The sequence below is a fragment of the Lycium barbarum genome, chromosome 5 (assembly GCF_019175385.1).
Source record: "Lycium barbarum isolate Lr01 chromosome 5, ASM1917538v2, whole genome shotgun sequence".
In the NCBI taxonomy this organism is placed as follows: Eukaryota; Viridiplantae; Streptophyta; class Magnoliopsida; order Solanales; family Solanaceae; genus Lycium; species Lycium barbarum.
In genome coordinates this window covers 60,709,809-60,726,427 of record NC_083341.1, presented here as the reverse complement: position 1 = coordinate 60,726,427, position 16,619 = coordinate 60,709,809, and positions in this window count along the sequence as shown.

Here is a 16,619-nt window from a genome sequence, read left to right as displayed (position 1 = left end):
TGTACAAACATAGTCATGGTAATTAGAATTGGATTGGTTTAATAATCAAGAGTTAATGTTGATTATCCTCTGAAGTTTTAGCTGTAGAACCTTTTTGTCCGTATTCTAGCTAATGAAGCCATTAAAAGAATATAATAAAGAATTGTTCCTTTGGAAAGTTCTATCAAATACAACATAATTCTTCCCTAAAAGTTATGAAAAAAAAAAAGTTAAAAATATGAAGTCGGACAATAGGGCTCCAGAATTCGGTTACATCTTTTTGCGGTTGCACATGTTGTCTGTCTCTTTGAGCAATAAATTTTCTCAGCAAAGGCAAAAAGAAATGCAAGAAAATGTTTCAGATGGAAACCAGCAACCCAAATAATTGAAAGAAACAAGAAGATTTAATTTGTGCGTGAATCAGGTAGCCTTGATATTCTTAAACATAGCATGTAGCCAAAAGTTCTTAATTTTTTGTTAAGCCAGAGAAAAAGAACAAAATGGGAAGGCATGGGTCCCAAACCCACCGAAATTAAAGAGTAACTAGAAAAGTATGCCCGTGCGATGCACGGAGCCCAACGTTATTAATTTGGTTATTTATTTTGCCTAGTCTTTAACACTTTGTTTGGATCGTTGTTACCCATTGTATCGTATTGTATCGTTATTACAAATATAACGTTTGTTTTGATTGTTACTTAAAATGAATTGTATCGTATTGTTAAATTCGTCGTTACATAACAACGAAAAGCCCCATTTTATGTAACAACCGATTTGGTGTTATCCCATCGTTACCTATTTTCCCATTCCAATTATGTCTTTATTTAATATTTTATAATCCTATTTCATCCTTTACCGATAAGTATTATTTGATTCCATTCTGGATTTTTCTTTTAGTTTGTTCGTTACTCTTTTTTTTGGGCTAAATTTCCTTGTTTGTTACTACTACACAGTTATTTGCAAAACTACCAAGTTATTTGCTAAAATTCTTGTTAATTCTTACTACAACTCTGTTATTGCATGTTCGTTAGACATTAATTTTTACTATGCATCAATATATTTTTGTCTTTATTAGAATCATGTATATTTTTTAATGAACTTTACATGAAATAACTATTATAAAGAATTTCACTTTGTGTGTGCTGATGATTGAGGCAGTAATTTTTGCAAGATTTTTATTTTTTTAGTGAAGAATAAAAAATATATTTACATGAATTTAACATCTTAATATATTTATATGCATAATTTGTGACAAAATAGCAGAAAGAAGTCGTCTTAAATTATTTACACTAGTTTAGAGCATTTTAGTAAACTTATCAGTTACAATAATGTACGATACAGTCAATCCAAACGAAAAATGTTATTAAACAACAACAAATGATACAGTCTTTCCAAACATTGTATCTACAAAACAGTTCAGTACAAAATACAGTACAATACGATACATTATGAAACGACGGGTAACAACAATCCAAACAGAGTGTAAGGTTTGCTAACGTACCATCACTTTAGTTAAAATTAAAAAATGGAGTTTAAAAATTAAATATATCTTCTAACGTTAACATTAATGCAAATAAGTTTCATGTTTTTTAAATCATTTTCTTTTGAAATCTCAAACATGTATGATAGAATTAAGTCTTTGAGATGGAAAGAGTTAGACTATTTCCTCGTTGTCATATCAATGAAAGTTGTTCATCCATGGAAAAAATAAAATTAGTAAGAATTTGATGAAAAATTAATATTTTGATTCTAGTTTTTTCTTTTAATTTTTTAATATCTAATATGTATCCCGACAAGTTGATATCCATCGCTATTGACTAATTGTTCATATCTAAACATAAGAACCATTGTTGTATATATTGAGTTTCATAAAATAAAAACTAATAAAATATTTTTAAAATTAATTAAACAAAAAATGAGTTAATAAGGGGTAAATCAATTACATTAGAATTTTTTATATTAACAATTATAGATTAAAAGAACTGTTACAAAGAAATTAAAATTAGAAAGATAGACATAATATCGTAAATCATAGAGTTTTAATCCATAAGTAAAATTATCAAATTCCTAAATGAAAATATAAAGTAATAAATTTTATAAATTTAAAGAAACAATAATCAGAGAATACAAAGGTGAATAAAAATAAGTAAAGTAATGTCAAAGAACGAAAAAGGGAATAAAAAGATACTCTGTTCATAATAAGTGTCCACTTAGCTTTTTTACTGTGGTTCATTGGATTTCATTAAACAAAAACTAATAAATATTTTTAAAATTAATTAAACAAAAATCAAAATTAGAAAGATAGACATAATATCGTAAATCATAGAGTTTTAATCCATAAGTAAAACTATCAAATTCCTAAATGAAAATATAAAGTAATAAATTTTAAATTTTATAAACGAAAGAAACAATAATCGGAGAACTCACAGGAGAATAAAAATAAGTAAAGTAATGTCAAAGAAGGAAAAAGGGAATAAAAAAGTACTCCGTTCAAAATAAGTGTCCACTTAATCTTTTTACTGTGGTTCAAAATAAGTATTAACTTACATAATCAAGGAATTAATTGTATTCTTCCAGATTTGCTTCTATTTACTCAAGACAATAAATAAGCAAGAATTTTATTAATTAAAGATAGTTTGGCGTAACTGGTAAAGTTGCTGCCATGTGACCAGGAGGTCACGGGTTCGAGCCGTGGAAACAGCCTCTTGCAGAAATGCAAGGTAAGGCTGCGTACAATAGACCCTTGTGGTCCGGCCCTTCCCCGGACCCCGCGCATAGCGGGAGCTTAGTGCACCGGGCTGCCCTTTTTAGTTTAGTCAAAATACTCATTTCTTTCTAGAAGCTAGTGTTTTTTAAGAGATGTGAATAGGGCTAAGTAAACAATTATTTTGAATCAGAGAATATAAATATGTGTCACTCGAAAGAGGAGGATTAGAATGAAGTGCATACACGTGTATATAGGACAAGAGAATAAATATTTAATACCATGACATATGTCCAAGTGAGATGAAAAAGAAGTTTGGTTAAAGTGTACAATTTACTAAATTTTTGGTACAAACACATGTCCATTCATCATTAATGAATTTGGCAAAATTTATAGTACAATCTATAAGACTTTTGGTACAATTTGTTGTAATGTCAAAGAAGGAAAAAGGGAATAAAAAGGTATTCCGTTCAAAATAAATATCCACTTAGCCTTTTTACTGTTGTTCAAAATAAGTGTTGACTTACATAATCAAGGACTTAATTGTATTCTTCCAGATTTGCCTCTATTTACTGAAGACAATACATAAGCAAGAATTTTATTAATTAAGGATAGTTTAGTCAAAATACTTATTTTTTGTAGAAGCTAATGTTTTCTTAAGAGATGTGAAAAAAGCTAAGTAAACAATTATTTCGAATCCGAGAGTGTAAATATGTGTCACTCAAAAGAGGAGGATTAGAATGAAGTGCATACACGTGAATATAGGACAAGAGAATAAATATTCAGTACCGTGACATATGTTCAAGTGGGATGAAAAAGAAATTTGGTAAAAGTGTAAAATTTACTAAACTTTTTGTACAAACACGTGTCCATTCATCATTAATGAAATTGACAAAATTTATAGTACAATTTAACGTGTCCTTCACCAGTGAAATAGGGTATAATATGAAATGCTCTATGTACAATTTGTTAATGCTATGTTAGTCCTCTTTTGACACTTATATATAATAGGAATATTTAATTAGACGTCATCTAGAATGAATAAAGTCGTACTAGAAATTACTTAATTAGAACCTAAGTGCTTAGAAATTCTGCCCAATTCCTAAGAAAAGCAGTAAGTACAACACATCAACCTGGAAAAATTAGCACCAGAAGCATACAAAAATAGAAACAAGATATATAACTGAGGAAATCAATTGGTAGAAGTTTAGTCCCTATGATTTCTTCAGTTTAAATGGTTCACTTCTTACAAGCCATTTTCGTAAAGTATAACTATATATCTTTGTATGTTTTAGATAAAAGGAATACCAAAAGTGCTGAATTTTGATAATCATAAAGGATTAAACTGCTCTCGTTTACATTTAAGGGACTATTTTAGCTCAATTCTCATATATAAGGGAGTGTTTTTGTCATTTTATCTTTTCACATTCATAAGAAAACTTAAATGTTTATGGTTCATTAGCAAACTTATACCTCAAATACTGGTAGAGGACAATAAAAATAGACTAACATTTGGCTTATTTTGAAATTGGAAAAGTTGATCTCATATTAAACACAAATCAAATTAAAAGGGGAAAAGGGGCTTTACGGACACGACACAGACACTCTCTTTCTCTAAACAATAGTTTGGATTGTGTTTCCTTGGTTAGCTATTGCAAGACTTGATAATAATTTGTTTTTAAAAAAGTGAAAACGTAGTTAAAGTTACATACAATAAGTTAATCTTGAACAGTTCAGCATGCATGGAAGAGCACCAACTTGTTGATTTGCAAAAAATGTTCATTCAAATAGTTCCAACAAAGTAGCTGGTTTTTGAAGGAAATAAGATCTCTTGGATTCTTACAATTTGAATCGAAGGAAATGACTTTATTGGATTTCTTATGTGTAAAAATTGAAGACCTCTTGAAAAAGAGTCATAAAATTAAAAAAAAAAAAATGTAAAGGGCCAAGTAACTATTTCTCTTCTGATTTTGCCGGCGCCAATTCGGTTCCAATAATATACACACTTGCGAAGGGCCCGCCAAGCGTTGATACTAATCAATTCAATGTAACGACATCTTTTTTGAAAAAATATATAATTGTTTTGTGATTTAAATAATTTACATTAGTTGTGTGAGGTGTCTTTTTATTTTGTGTCACGAAAAAAGTGGATCCGAACCTCACATTTTTAGATCCTCAAACTTTGAATTCATTTTTTTTATGAAACAATAAAAAGTCTCAACAATTAATACTATCAATTGGGTGAAATAATAATAAAAATTTAATTCATCTATTTCAATTTGTTTGTCTTGCTTTCCTTTTTAGTCCATTAAAAAAAGAATGTCTCTTTTGTTTTGCAACTCTTTAGTTCCAACTTTTCACATGACATGTTTAAGATCACACGATTAAAAGAAATTTTGATACATTCGACATATCTTTAGTCTAAGAACACAAGATTCAAAAGTCTTTTTTTACTTTTTTAACTTCCGTGACAAGTCAAAACCAGACAAACAAATTAAAACTGAGGGGGTTCAACTTTTCCATTTTCACTCTTTCCTTCCTTTATATAAGACCTTTCCTTCCCCTCTCTCAAGTCTCAAACACCAAGTCTTCCATTCAAAAGTTTCTTTCCTAGTGTCTTTCACATAATTAGTCTTCTAATAAAAATCCCACTTAAGTATATGATATAAAGAGTCAAAGAATGACTTAATGAGTCGTTAACCCGGCAATTAAGAGGGCTTAATGAGTCATTAATTTGATCATTCAAATCAGCAATTAACTCAGCCATTAAAAAAAATTGAAGTGGCTGTTACAAGAACTAATTTTTGAACATATTTATATTCTTTGCATTACACAATAAAAAAAAAAGGTAGGATTAATCCCAACAATCGCCACTAATGCAAATATAAAGAGTAAGAAGGAACATGTACTTAAATGTCAATATCTTTCGATTTGAATTAACACGTAGTGAAATGAGGCAACAACTAATATCCATAAAGTGAAACACTCTTGAACTGAATGGACATAAGTTGAGACCCTCATAACACATACCATATCCTTAATTTCATGCAAATTCCGCGATATTAACACAGTGCTTTTGTGGTCATGCACCAAACCTCGGGTCTCATGAATGCTCTAGAAAAACAGCCCAATTTTTTCATAAAATGCGGCAAAACCTTTACATTTACGTAGGTGATTCCATCAAGTCCATCTTCAACATAGACTACCATAAAGCTATGGAATCATTAAGAGCAAAGTAAGCTCAACATTTCTCATATCAAGCGGTGAATCCATTCAATGCTTCTCAATAGCACCACCACAATGGGTTATGGAAACATTAAGAGTAAAACTCAAGTAAACCCATCAAGTGCATCTCAAACGCACCCCCACAACGGACTATGGATTAAGAGTAGAACTCAACCTTACAAAACACTACCACACGCCATAGGGATAGGATATGTAGTGCACATTGACGGCCTATATGGCTTCGTTTGACCACAAACGGGTGTCAACCATATTACCTCAATCCATGGGCTTTAGCCCTATCCCTCTCGACGTTTTAAGAATTATTCTATTTGCCAAATTTTTGGTGAAAGGATCCGTCAAATTTATATTTCTCTCAGACCTTACAAATTTCAAGGAAATGACATGAAGCTTCAACAATTGTTTGACAACATGTCTAACGCAAATGTGTCCTCTTTTTTCCCATTGTACGCACTACTCGTAGCAATTTCAATTGCCTCATAATGTAAAGAACTAGTGTATCTCGATCCCCCACAATGATAAAAAATATTATATACAAATAATTGAATTATTTAAAGTCTAATATATGCACTTGCAACACTCTTTTTAAAGCATTCTCAAAGATGCAAATCACATTTTTCATGATGCATTTTTTTTCCCATTTCATTAATCCCCACTATTTTGAAAATTTAATAAAATATTATACTCATGTAAATATAGCACACGTTAATGAAGAAGTTTTAGGTTAAAATATAATTTTACTTTTTCATTTCTTGAGTTTGATAGGTAAGAAAAGTGTTTTACATTTTAATTGATAACGGACCTTGTAGAGAACTTCTACCTGAAGTCTGCGTCATCTTGACATCCACAAAAGAGATGTAATATATCTTTCCACCTCTACTAATTGTGTTCTTGAAATTAGAAGTTTGAAGCACTAGTTCAACCAATTTTGTTTTTCTACTAGTGACAGACTTAAAAGGCTTTTGGCTATGTTTTGCTTTTATACAAACTAGGCACTGAGAAAATTCATCAACATTCATCGCAAAAATTGAATCCACGTTTCTAAGTATTTTAATAGAAGCAATATTAACATGACTTATCCGACCCTGCCACAAGTCAATAGACTCAGTAATATAAAACATAATTGAGAGTATTTCATTATTAATAATCTCTTAAAGTCTAAAAAAAAATCACATTTTCAATTATCGAACATACTTCAGATATTAAAATTATCATAAAGGTTCACCAACCTTAAAATAGTATTTAAATATAAATGTCATTTAGTTACACGGTCAAAATAATTTGTATAACAACTTTCAAGTGTAGATATGATGCTCCCAATTTAAATAATTCGTATCATTTCACAACTTGAAATTAAACTCCACATGATCATACACACATCATATTTATGTTTAAAAAATAATATGATGAGATCACAAATCATCACAAGCATATGATATACGTTATTCCAACACTTACGGTCTGTTTGGAAAGGCACCTGGTAGTTGGAGTTGGTGTAATTACTAGGGTAGTAATTACATAGCCTAGTAATTACACAGTACTGTAATTACAACGACATGTTTATTTGTCATAATGTAATTACAGTATAATTACAGTGTGTTATTTAGTTGCACAAGTGTAATTACACAGTTAGTTTAATTTAAAAATAAAATTTAATTATAAAAAAATTAAAATTAATATTTAAAAAATATGTGCTTTTATAAATGGTATTAAATTATTTATTTAATAACACATTATTTCTTGAAAATATTAATTAATTATCATATATTTGTAACTAATATTATAAAAAATAACGGATATATATTTTTCAAATTAATAATATTTTAATTAAAATTAATTATAAAACTTAAAAGCAAACTTTTTTTGCGAGAACGACATGGATTGGATGTTTGATAAAAAAAAAAAATATATATATATATATAAATATAATGCCATAACATTATTCAAATGTTTGACAAAAAAAATCCATCAACTGTAAGTGAAGAATAAACAGCATGCAATGTGAAATAACAAGTCAATAGTACTAAAGCAAATAACTTAAAATAAAAAATATAACCTAAATTCAAAATCCAAAAGAAAAAGTTTAACATAATACTCTTTGTCAAATTCCAACATTACATAAGTAAGTTCTAACGTAACTTAAGTAAATAATTCAAAAGAACGGGAAAATATAAGTCTATAACCTCATTTACAACGAAATTCTTCTTTAATAACGTCACTCATTATATGCCAAGTTTGTTAATTACTCATTCTTTATAATATTAAAGGTGTAGTTCCAAAAATTCTTTATAACACGGTTATGCTAAATGAATAATAAAAAAAAATACGTGCAATTACATAGAACCACAAGAAGTAAAGGTTGAGAATGAAAAGAAAGGGAATGAAAGATAAATAATATAAAAATAAAAAATAAAAAATAAAAAAAATAAAAATTAAAATAATAGAAATTAAAAATAAAAAGAAATCAAAATAAAACAAAAAAGAAAGAAACTAAAAAGTAATCCTGTAATTAAAGGGTGTAATTACACCCACTCAACCCCTCTTGAGAATTGGAGAGTGTAATTACACCCTCTCAATTACACTCAATTCCACCTAACAGTGTAATCACTTGATCAAACAACTAGGCCAAACTATGTAATTACACCAATTACACTCAATTCCAATTACCTGGGTGGCTTTCCAACCAGGCCCTTAGTATGCATTTTAAGATGATCATAAAAAATTAATCATCTACCTTAACACTTATATCCATTTCATAACAAACACAAGGGTAGATTCATAGATAAATAAGTGTGGAGTTGTAAGAAAATAGAACCCGATTTTTGTCACTTTCTTTTCTTGCACTTTGGGGTTGTCTTTGTCTTCCCGTTGAAATATGACAATTCCATTCCCAAAGAAAATTATTGTTGTCTCGGTTTCCTTCATGTATACCAAGTGTTAAATTCATCATTCGACTTTTGCATTATTCACATTTCTATCGAGGCATGCCACATTAGGGTAACGACCCTCCCGATCATTATGAAAAATCTAGGATCACTCGACCAAACAGAACCTTCCCAAGGGTAGAACGAGCTAATAGAAACTCGAGTGTGGAAGTCTAAGAACTGAAAACTTGACTTGTTTGTGATTATTGTTTGATTGTGTTGAGCCCATTGGGGAGTGACGTAGGAAATTAGACTTCCGTTGGGAATTCTGAGGCCACGTGTCACGCCCCAAAACCCACTTTAGGCGTAACAGACATCCGATGCTATGAACAACACCAGAAGCACCTTATAAAATCAATAAATGCTTAACTTCTTTCAAAAATCTTTTAATAAATACGAAAACCAGTCATTAATAAATTGGATAAAAGAACGATCATACTTTGATATAATCCAACGGAAGTCAAATCAGAAACTTAGTAAATAAATGTGGCAAAATACCCAACGAGTCACACAAGACTCCAACACACTACCCATAATCTGACAACAGTCTATGGAGCTTCTAAGATAATAAAGAGTGTCTAAAAACACCGGGATGCAGCCCGGAACTAAAATACGAAAAGTAAAGATAGAATGGTGCCCCATGAACAATCATGTCGGCTCACCGAATAGTCCCGAAAGCAGCAAGTTCTCTTAAGTCGTAGGCGTATCGTGAACCTGCTCCTCAATGATACCTAACATACCATAAAAACCAACAATGGTATGCCTGAGTACTGGGTACTCAGTGAGTGTCTAAGTGGCAGTAGTTAATAAAACCAAAGTAAGGTAGTGAAATCAATAAAATGATATCAAAAGAAACAGTTAGAACTCCAGAGAATAAGTAGCCAGTAAACTAGGGAAATCACCAATAAGAGTCAACATACAGGAATATATCAAGTTCCATTTATGTTACTGTTCACATCATTCTGTGTTTCATTTAAGAACTTAAGGTTTCCACAAGCCACTCACAGGAAACGAAGATACAAAACAAGCCACTCACAGGCAAATCAATCATTCGATACTCTCGGCTAGGGGCTAATTGTCCTCTGGACTAGCACAATAATCGATACTCCGGGCTAGGAAGCAACAGAGGTCAATCATCCTCTGGACTGACACAGCAATAGATACTTCGGGCTAGGAAGCAACGAAGGTCAATCATCATCTGGACTAACACAACAATACTCGTATTGATACATTAGGATCCATAACAGCTAATCATCTTCTGGACTAGCACAGCTTGCCCATACAGGCCCAAACACAAACAAAATACAAATCATGGCATATTACCGAATCAGTAATCATGGCTTAGAGCCTAATCTCACTTCTCAAGTCATCATCTCAAAATAGAGGCATTTCAAGTCATAACCGATTTAGAATCTTATTCAAATCTCTTATTCAATTTCAAGTTCAAGAAACCAATTCAACAACAAAACAAGTTTAAGGTCCCACCTTTAGAAAAATAAGTTCAATCATCCAATAATGGGAAAAGCGAGTTTCACAAAGTAGTATAGTTTGTATAAGCTTCGATGCGGGCTTGACCCTACACATGACCTTTTCTAAAATAAATCATCTTTAATTGCAAAAGAACTTGAACCAAACAAGAGTTATAACTTATACAAACAATCAAGGAAGGATTCTCAAATACAAATCATACTTTCACAATATAAACGTACTTCAAAAGTAGACATACTTGAAAAGACAATTTTTGAAATATAGACATACCTCAAATCCCGCTCAAACATAATTCCCAAGGTTCTACAATAACACTATAATAGTTTTAGATGAGAAAGATTATAGCTTTGATCTAATTCTACCCATATACCTCCTTTATTAGAAAAAACTAGGTTTTTCATGTCTAGAACGTGTTCTTGAAAACTTCATGAATCAATCATGGATTCTAATCCCATAGGATAACCTACACTAGTCTAAACCCTTTCAATAACATCAAAAAAGTCAAGGATCATACCTTATTGAAGGAATCTCAACGTCTCCACGTCCCTTTCTTCTTCCCTTTCTTGGGTTTCAAGAATCTAGGGTTTTTGGAAGATGAACTAGTGTTAATTTGATGTTATATTGATGAAGTCATGATGGGAATTGATCAAGAACTTACCTTATATGTTTTGGGGAAACCCTAGGGTTGTTTCCTCTCAAAAGGTCGACCAAAACAAAGTGGGAATGAATATAAAGAAGTTAGACTTTTATAAAATTTGAGAAAAATCACTTCAGACATAAAATGGCCTGGTGCGCCGCCTAGGGCATCACCTAGGCGACAAGCACGGTATGTCACGCCCCGAACCATGGCCTGGGCGTAACACGACACTCGGGCCTTGCTTGCATGTGTCCGAGCGAACCTCGTGGATTGCTTTTCAACATGGGCATCAAAACAATATAATCCATATGATGCAATTTAAATAAATCATGAAAATGTAATTTGCGGAATAAAGTCTTGAAATTATCTCATAGCATGAAATATCATGGAAACACAATAGTTTGCAAACATAAAAGCATAACTGACTCTGTGAACTAACATATGTCTATGAAACCTCTAAAACATGTCTGAATACTAACTACCAGGACATGGCCCTGGACTACCATGAACTGAATACTAATGCAGACTCCATGTTGAACCCCGAGAGAAGTGGGGCTCACCAATAAGCTGATATCTGAAGTGATCCTACTGTGCAGATGTATGCTCCTGAAAACCGGTATCTGCACCGTGAAGTGCAGGCCCCGGGCGAAAGAGACGTTAGTACATGGTGAATAGTACTAGTATGTAAAACCTCCTAAAATGAAGAACATGGCACAACATAGATATAGGATATGAACTGAAACTGAATGTAACTTGAACATGATCATGAAACGTGAGTGAAGTCTTAAAACAGTAATCAATAGAAATACTTGTATGTAAAACTACTTGTAACGTGGGGAATGCTATAGTATAACCGACAACATGGTCTGGTACTTGCGTCCTACCAGCAGAACACTCACAACCTTGCCAGGGATATGAGATTTAAGTAATAATAAGCATGTAAGGATCCAAACTGCATAATGAAGGTGTTGCCTCCTTGCTGACAACCCTTATCCTACGGTGGCTAGGTAGTTTCAGGCTATCTGAGCCTTCTCGGTTAACTAAGCAATTCCCAAAACATGAACATAATATAGTTGGCTAAGAAGCCCATGATTTTCGTGAAATAACTTGTAATCATGATTTCACGAAATAACTTGTATCATGGTTTCATGAAATATCTTGTAATATGGTTTCATGAGATAACTTGTCATAGTCTTGCAAACATGTTCTTGATTCATGAGTAATAACAATAGTTCATAATTATATATGTATAATTGACTTGAAAACATGCTTGTAACTTGCTACATAAAATCATAAAGTTTCATATAAACATAATGAGAACACATGAGGAAGAATTCATGATTCATGGATTAAGCTAGGGTTCCTAATAACCGTAATGGAAGATTAGGAATACAATAACGAATATAGATACAAAATTCATGTACATAAATACATAAATACGGGCTACCAATATGTTGGGTTGAATGCCCTAGGGTTTGAACTTCATGGATATCAAGAAACGGAGCATGGGGAAGAACGTAGAGATTCCCACATGTGGATGGAAGTTCTACATACCTTAATTGCTCAAAAACTTGAATTAAAGTCTTGAGCTTTGAAGAAGATTTCCAAAATCTTGAATTCTTGAACCTTGAGATGGGTTTTCTTGAAAACCCTAATTTTAGAATGATTTCTTGTTTAGATTACAAGGATAGGTATTAGAATTGACTTGGAATAATTAGGGTAGGCTTACCTTGGTGTTCTTGATGATGGAAAAGGGTAGGAAGTCGTTCTAGGGCTTGAAGGAATGAAAAATAATGACTTGAACTGGTATGGACGAATATATACTGTCCTGGGAAATTGCAGTTTACGTCCAGCACAGTGCTGGCCGTATTTCAGTTTACGGGTCGTAAACTGAAATACGGTCCGTATTTTGCAATACGGACTGCACTGCGTCTCTTCAGTAAAATGGTCATAACTCTTTACACAGATGTCCGTTTGACCCCCATAATATACCGTTGGAAAGGTATTTCAAAGATCTACAACTTTCATCAAGGAAGTTTTCCCAAATTCCAAATACGTTTTGAAATACGGGTCGTAAATCGAAATACGGTCCGTATTTAACCATGTGACATCAAAATGCCAAATTCCAGAATGTTTAGAAATTCTTGGTTTCAGTTTACGACTTGGTTTACGGCCTGTAAACTGAAATACGTCCACTGTTCATGGACGTAAACCACTACCTCACAACTGAACAGGAAAATTCCAATTCTCACATTCTTTATCTGATTTTCCAAGTCTAGGATCATGGTTAAAGCTTACATTGAAGGTACGAGGTGTTACATGGTATGTCTATTTCGACAGCGTCAAAATTTCGAGTTTCTTGAAAATTTGGCCTATGCACGGACGATGTTCATTAAAATGGGCATAACTCCTAGCACAGAGCTCAGTTAGAGCTGGGAAACATACCGTTGGAAAGATATTTCAAAGATCTACAACTTTTCTGAATAAAGTTTTCCCAAATTCCCAACGTATTTTCACAAACTGGCTTAGAAGTCAGACGTACCGAAATTTAGATGAGTTTGAGAACTCTTACGAACTTCACTATTTGGTTTGACTTCAAAACGACTGCTTATCACCCAAATTAATCCTAAATGGATTAATATAGCTAAAATATCATCTTTATACTAGTTTTACACATTCACACCTAACCCAAATTTACGGAGGGTTACACCACGGGTGAGTCTGCATGATGTTTTTACATTAATGTGCGTGTTTGGTTTTTGTTTGTAAGGCCTCAGATAAAGTGTTGCATAGTAGAGTGAAAAACTATGAAAATTAGCAAGCTTAATGGCTCAGGGGTACCACTGCATAGGAAGAAGTACCGCTGCAGCGGAAGAAGGTCAGCTGGAAAATGGAGTGTCCGCTATGGCGGGCACTGGACCACTATAACGGGACTGCTGTAGAAGGACCAGGATTGCCATAGCAGAGGGACAGTTTTGGTGTGGTTCGCTACGGGTACTTGGCCGCTATAGTGGGACCGCTGCAGCGACGGTTGGATCGTCGCAGCGATCAACAGGGACAGAATCCCCATGTTTAAACACTTAGTTTCGAATTCTTTATTCATAAAACTCCAAAATAGTTTTCAAGGAGTACCTAGGGCGAAATTCTAAGCTAGGGCAAGAATACTCTTGAGAGGTAAGTCTTAACCATTCCTTCCTTCATGATGATTTCATCTTTAAGATTATTATCTTCTTCATGGTTCTACAATGGTGAACTGGGAATAGTAACCCTAGAACTTAATAGACTTTCAATAGTTGGTGGGTTATGGTTGATATTGTGGGATTATCATCTAAAGGCTTGCGTTATCAATTGCTAATTAAGAATTGAACCATTAGAGACATAAACTAAGTGAATTGAGACTTAAGGTTTTATAAAAATGGTAGCTTGACCATAGAAATTGCTTGTAAGAGATAACTTGGTTGAATAACCTTATAAATTGATAGTTGTGGTTGCTAAGGCCAATGTTAGGATCATTTACGCCTAGTAATCATTCACCCATTAGAAAGGGGTAAGGTGGAAGCGTATGCATTGTATTGATTTTGTGACTAGAGTGATTGTGACTTATTTAGCATCTTAATTGTTAGACTTTGAGCGTTCCGAGGCATTACGGAAGGAAAGGCTATAGTGGCGAAATATGCATTGTTCCAGCTCTATAGTTGAGGTAGGTTATAATCTACTTGAGTTAGACTTTGATTAGTTGATTGTATGCGTTGTGAAATTGAAAGGAGAAAGCATGTCTAGCCTTCAGGCATAATGTGTGTGGTTGAAATTCCTATATGCTATTGATTGAATGATTATGTGGACTTAGTATCACTATTCGATATGTTGCGACCTACAGGTTGATGATATTTGTGGTGAGAAGTTAATATGATCTTCTTGGTGAAATTGAGGTGTGTGTGTATATATATATATATATATATATATATATATATATATATATATATATATATATGGAAAGGCTCATTTGACCAGGGGTGAGGATGAGACCTAGATATGAACTGACACATTTGACCGGGGTTGAGGATGTAGCCTAGTTGTGAGCTCATGGTCCGAGGTTCGTTTCGGAACGAGTGGTACATGGACACCATGGGTCCCTTGCAGGTCATGACTATTGGGCAATGACACCAATTAGCATGTGTGTACACGAGTGGTCAGTGACTGAGTATTGAGAATGTTGTTGGTAGACTTATTTCTGTTGTTTGCTTCCGTTGACTTGATTTTTGATATCATTGGGTGACTTGATTGTAACATCATTGGTTAACTTGTTGTTGGGCTATTTGATTATGTGTTGTTGACTAGTCTGTCTATTTTATTGATTTTATGATTCATGCATGATACTAATCTTAGTCGGCCTATGATATCTACCGGTACAAAGTGTTTGCACTGATACTACCTTGCTGCATTCTTTTGAGTGCAGATTGTGATCCAGAGACTGCTACCGGACCATATTTAGCGTTGAGGCCATTTGCTGACAGATTGAGGGTGAGCTGTTATCCATGCCAGACCGCCCGAAGATCTTCTTTTCCTGTTGTCTATTTCCATTCCTGACATTGATGGTTATTTAATTCAGACAGTATACATTCCTTAGACATGTTTTGGATTAGAGTCCTTGCACGGTGACTTTCGGATTTTGAGGTTGTAATAGATAGGACTTCCACATTTACGTTATTATTTTATGGCATGACTATTCATTGATTTATCTTGTGCTTAACTGTTATGAATTGGTTAAATAAAAATGAACTTAAATGAGTAGATGGCTAGGTATATTGGTTCACCCACAAGGAGTTAGTGTGGGTGCCAGTCATGGCGGGTTGGGTCATGACAATTAGTCAGCCGTTAGTTTGCTGAAGCGTACGTTGTAATATACAACAAAAGCAATTCACTCATTAAAATAATAATTATAATAATGATAAATGTTTGCAATATACTATTTAAATTAAATTCGAAACATATGGCACATGGGTTTAAACTCCATAGTAAGATATTATATTCTTGCATATACAACAATAATAGACTATTTAAAAAACTCTTCAATCATTTTGAACCCATGTGCTTCGCATCTTTGGCATGACAAATTTACCAAAAAAAACTCGAGGTGTCAAATGGGATTTGATGCTCATGTACATGCAAACCAAACTCAGGCTGATTTATGCTCATCCGATTGAAGTTCATTTGATACAACCTTTACTAGTTTTCTTTCAACAAGTCCTCTTGAAATCGTTAAACTTAGGACTTTTCCATTTATTTAATTAAAAACCAACATTATGTAATCATTCAATTACATAATTGTAATCGTCTAAAATGGTTGTAACTAGGTAAGGGATACTTCATGCAAATTCTTCAAATAGACAAAGAATAGCCAAAAGAAAAGAAATACAAATACCTAAAGTACCAAATACTCAGAGACACGCGGGAGTTCATAATTCTCACCATCTATGCATTCACTCATCACAACAATGAGCACAGAAAATTGTTTTATTACAGAGTTTACTCATTCTACTTTGGACCCTCCAACACAAAAGATTTCAGGGGAGTTTCATTCATCTTCCTAGGATCCAAAAAATGTAATCCAGTTTTAAAGAGGTGTGTAGATTAATATTGTATAAAA